We start from the raw sequence: 6000 nt of genomic DNA on the forward strand, positions 1-6000 counted from the left end.
CGGATTCCTCAGGTTTTTACTACATATGAACACTTTTCACATTCTCCCGTGCAACGCGGCTGCTAGTCCTCCTTTCATAAAAACTCTTAAGGTCCTGGGTCATGTCCAAGGCACCAAAGAAGCGTAAAAAGTCAATAATCGATACCTAAAACTTGAATTGTATTACATCTTACTGGGTATTACATCATGTTAGAACCTTCATCTGCGTTCTACTCTGGTGCTTTTAGTGTCTCCGCATACCGCAGCACGCGACACAGCTTTGCATACAAAAAATGTAACCGTTGCAGACAGAACTGCGGCCAATGTGACGATCTGGCTTTAAGTCGATTTGATAACAAATGATGAAAACGGACGGATTTCTCAGGTTTGTACTACATATGTACACTTTTCACATTCTCCCGTGCAACGCGGCTGCTAGTCCTCCTTTCATGCAGGATATTATGGTCCTAGCTCATGTCCAAGGCACCAAAGAAGGGTAAAAAGTCAATAATCGATACCTAAAACTTGAATTGTAGTACTTCTTACTGGCTATTACATCAACTTAGAAGCTTCATCTGTGTTCTACTATGGTGCATTTAGTGTCTCCGCATACCGCTGCACGCGACATAGCTTTGCAGACGATAAATGTAACCGTCTCAGAGAGAAAAGCGGCCAATGTGACGATCTGGCTTTAAGTCGATTCGATAACAAATGACGAAAACGGACGGATTTCTCAGGTTTTTACTACATATGAACACTTTTCACATTCTCCCGTGCAACGCGGCTGCTAGTCGTCTTTTCATGCAAAATCTTATGATCCTAGGTCATGTCCAAGCCACCAAAGCCGGCAATAAAGTGAATAATCGACAACTAAAACTTAAATTTTACTACTTCTTACTGGCTATTACTTCAACTTAGAAGCTTCTTCTGTGTTCTACTATGGTGCTTTTAGTGTCTCCGCATACCGCTGCACGCGACATTGCTTTGCAGACGATAAATGTAACCGTCTGAGAGAGAAAAGCGGCCAATGTGACGATCTGGCTTTAAGTCGATTCGATAACAAATGACGACAACGGACGGATTTCTCAGGTTTTTACTACATATGAACACTTTTCACATTCTCCCGTGCAACGCGGCTGCTAGTCCTCCTTTCATGCAAAATCTTAAGGTCCTAGGTCATGTCCAAGCCACCAAAGCCGGCTAAAATGTGAATAATCGACAACTAAAACTTGATTTGTACTACTTCTTACTGGCTATTACTTCCACTTAGAAGCTTCTTCTTTGTTCTACTATGGTGCTTTTAGTGTCTCCGCATACCGCAGCACGCGACATAGCTTTGCAGACGATAAATGTAACCGTCTCAGAGAGAAGAGCGGCCAATGTGACGATCTGGCTTTAAGTCGATTCGATAACAAATGACGAAAACGGAGGGATTTCTCAGGTTTTTACTACATATGAACACTTTTCACATTCTCCCGTGCAACGCGGCTGCTAGTCCTCCTTTCATGCAAAATCTTAAGGTCCTAGGTCATGTCCAAGCCACTAAAGCCGGCAATAAAGTGAATAATCGACAACTAAAACTTGAATTGTACTACTTCTTACTAGCTGTTTCTTCAACTTAGAAGCTTCTTCTGTTTTCTACTATGGTGCTTTTAGTGTTTCCGCATACCGCAGCACGCGACATAGCTTTGCAGACGATAAATGTAACCGTCTCAGAGAGAAAAGCGGCCAATGTGACGATCTGGCTTTAAGTCGAATCGATAAGAAATGACGAAAACAGACGGATATCTCAGGTTTTTACTACATATGAACACTTTTCACATTCTCCCGTGCAACGCGGCTGCTAGTCGTCCTTTCATGCAAAATCTTATGATCCTATGTCATGTCCAAGCCACCAAAGCCGGCTAAAAAGTGAATAATCGACAACTAAAACTTGAATTGTACTACTTCTTACTGGCTATTACTTCAACTTAGAACTTCTTCTGTGTTCTACTATGGTGCATTTTTTGTTTCGGCATACCGCAGCATGCGACATAGGTTTGCAGACGATAAATGTAACCGTTTCAGAAAGTAGAATGGCCAATGTGACGACCTGGCTTTAAGTCGATTCGATAACAGAAGACGAAAACGGACGGATTTCTCAGGTTTTTACTACATATGAACACTTTTCACATTCTCCCGTGCAACGCTTCTGCAAGTCCTCCTTTCATGCAAAATCTTAAGGTCCTAGGTCATGTCCAAGCCACCAAAGCCGGCTATAAAGTGAATAATCGACAACTAAAACTTGAATTGTACTACTTCTTACTGGCTATTACTTCCACTTAGAAGCTTCTTCTGTGTTCTACTATAGTGCTTTTAAGGTCTCCGCATACCGCAGCATGCGACATAGCTTTGCAGACGATAAATGTAACCGTTTCAGAGAGAAGAGCGGCCAATGTGACGATCTGGCTTTAAGTCGATTCGATAACAAATGACGAAAACGGACGGATTCCTCAGGTTTTTACTACATATGAACACTTTTCACATTCTCCCGTGCAACGCGGCTGCTAGTCCTCCTTTCATGCAACATCTTATGTCCTAGCTCATGTCCAAGGCACCAAATAAGGGTAAAAAGTCAATAATCGATAACTAAAACTTGAATTGTATTACATCTTACTGGGTATTACATCATGTTAGAACCTTCATCTGCGTTCTACTCTGGTGCTTTTAGTGTCTCCGCATACCGCAGCACGCGACACAGCTTTGCATACAAAAAATGTAACCGTTGCAGACAGAACTGCGGCCAATGTGACGATCTGGCTTTAAGTCGATTTGATAACAAATGATGAAAACGGACGGATTTCTCAGGTTTGTACTACATATGAACACTTTTCACATTCTCCCGTGCAACGCGGCTGCTAGTCCTCCTTTCATGCAAAATCTTAAGGTCCTAGGTCATGTCCAAGCCACTAAAGCCGGCAATAAAGTGAATAATCGACAACTAAAACTTGAATTGTACTACTTCTTACTGGCTGTTTCTTCAACTTAGAAGCTTCTTCTGTTTTCTACTATGGTGCTTTTAGTGTTTCCGCATACCGCAGCACGCGACATAGCTTTGCAGACGATAAATGTAACCGTCTCAGAGAGAAAAGCGGCCAATGTGACGATCTGGCTTTAAGTCGAATCGATAAGAAATGACGAAATCAGACGGATATCTCAGGTTTTTACTACATATGAACACTTTTCACATTCTCCCGTGCAACGCGGCTGCTAGTCGTCCTTTCATGCAAAATCTTATGATCCTAGGTCATGTCCAAGGCACCAAATAAGGGTAAAAAGTCAATAATCGATAACTAAAACTTGAATTGTACTGCTTCTTACTGGCTAACGCTTGAACGTAGAAGCTTTCTCTGTGTTCTGCTATGGTGCTTTTAGTGTCTCCGCATACCGCAGCACGCGACATAGCTTTGCAGACGATAAATGTAACCGTCTGAGAGAGAAAAGCGGCCAATGTGACGATCTGGCTTTAAGTCGATTCGATAACAAATGACGACAACGGACGGATTTCTCAGGTTTTTACTACATATGAACACTTTTCACATTCTCCCGTGCAACGCGGCTGCTAGTCCTCCTTTCATGCAAAATCTTAAGGTCCTAGGTCATGTCCAAGCCACCAAAGCCGGCAATAAAGTGAATAATCGACAACTAAAACTTAAATTTTACTACTTCTTACTGGCTATTACTTCAACTTAGAAGCTTCTTCTGTGTTCTACTATGGTGCTTTTAGTGTCTCCGCATACCGCTGCACGCGACATTGCTTTGCAGACGATAAATGTAACCGTCTGAGAGAGAAAAGCGGCCAATGTGACTTTCTGGCTTTAAGTCGATTCGATAACAAATGACGACAACGGACGGATTTCTCAGGTTTTTACTACATATGAACACTTTTCACATTCTCCCGTGCAACGCGGCTGCTAGTCCTCCTTTCATGCAAAATCTTAAGGTCCTAGGTCATGTCCAAGCCACCAAAGCCGGCTAAAATGTGAATAATCGACAACTAAAACTTGATTTGTACTACTTCTTACTGGCTATTACTTCCACTTAGAAGCTTCTTCTTTGTTCTACTATGGTGCTTTTAGTGTCTCCGCATACCGCAGCACGCGACATAGCTTTGCAGACGATAAATGTAACCGTCTCAGAGAGAAGAGCGGCCAATGTGACGATCTGGCTTTAAGTCGATTCGATAACAAATGACGAAAACGGAGGGATTTCTCAGGTTTTTACTACATATGAACACTTTTCACATTCTCCCGTGCAACGCGGCTGCTAGTCCTCCTTTCATGCAAAATCTTAAGGTCCTAGGTCATGTCCAAGCCACTAAAGCCGGCAATAAAGTGAATAATCGACAACTAAAACTTGAATTGTACTACTTCTTACTAGCTGTTTCTTCAACTTAGAAGCTTCTTCTGTTTTCTACTATGGTGCTTTTAGTGTTTCCGCATACCGCAGCACGCGACATAGCTTTGCAGACGATAAATGTAACCGTCTCAGAGAGAAAAGCGGCCAATGTGACGATCTGGCTTTAAGTCGAATCGATAAGAAATGACGAAAACAGACGGATATCTCAGGTTTTTACTACATATGAACACTTTTCACATTCTCCCGTGCAACGCGGCTGCTAGTCGTCCTTTCATGCAAAATCTTATGATCCTATGTCATGTCCAAGCCACCAAAGCCGGCTAAAAAGTGAATAATCGACAACTAAAACTTGAATTGTACTACTTCTTACTGGCTAATACTTCAACTTAGAACTTCTTCTGTGTTCTACTATGGTGCATTTTTTGTTTCGGCATACCGCAGCATGCGACATAGGTTTGCAGACGATAAATGTAACCGTTTCAGAAAGTAGAATGGCCAATGTGACGACCTAGCTTTAAGTCGATTCGATAACAGAAGACGAAAACGGACGGATTTCTCAGGTTTTTACTACATATGAACACTTTTCACATTCTCCCGTGCAATGCTTCTGCAAGTCCTCCTTTCATGCAAAATCTTAAGGTCCTAGGTCATGTCCAAGCCACCAAAGCCGGCTATAAAGTGAATAATCGACAACTAAAACTTGAATTGTACTACTTCTTACTGGCTATTACTACCACTTAGAAGCTTCTTCTGTGTTCTACTATAGTGCTTTTAAGGTCTCCGCATACCGCAGCACGCGACATAGCTTTGCAGACGATAAATGTAACCGTTTCAGAGAGAAGAGCGGCCAATGTGACGATCTGGCTTTAAGTCGATTCGATAACAAATGACGAAAACGAACGGATTCCTCAGGTTTTTACTACATATGAACACTTTTCACATTAACCCGTGCAACGCGGCTGCTAGTCCTCCTTTCATGCAACATCTTATGTCCTAGCTCATGTCCAAGGCAAAAAATAAGGGTAAAAAGTCAATAATCGATAACTAAAACTTGAATTGTATTACATCTTACTGGGTATTACATCATGTTAGAACCTTCATCTGCGTTCTACTCTGGTGCTTTTAGTGTCTCCGCATACCGCAGCACGCGACACAGCTTTGCAATCAAAAAATGTAACCGTTGCAGACAGAACTGCGGCCAATGTGACGATCTGGCTTTAAGTCGATTTGATAACAAATGATGAAAACGGACGGATTTCTCAGGTTTGTACTACATATGAACACTTTTCACATTCTCCCGTGCAACGCGGCTGCTAGTCCTCCTTTCATGCAAAATCTTAAAGTCCTAGGTCATGTCCAAGCCACTAAAGCCGGCAATAAAGTGAATAATCGACAACTAAAACTTGAATTGTACTACTTCTTACTGGCTGTTTCTTCAACTTAGAAGCTTCTTCTGTTTTCTACTATGGTGCTTTTAGTGTTTCCGCATACCGCAGCACGCGACATAGCTTTGCAGACGATAAATGTAACCGTCTCAGAGAGAAAAGCGGCCAATGTGACGATCTGGCTTTAAGTCGAATCGATAAGAAATGACGAAATCAGACGGATATCTCAGGTTTTTAC

This window comes from Schistocerca gregaria, chromosome 9 (genome assembly GCF_023897955.1).
Source record: "Schistocerca gregaria isolate iqSchGreg1 chromosome 9, iqSchGreg1.2, whole genome shotgun sequence".
NCBI classification, from domain to species: domain Eukaryota; kingdom Metazoa; phylum Arthropoda; class Insecta; order Orthoptera; family Acrididae; genus Schistocerca; species Schistocerca gregaria.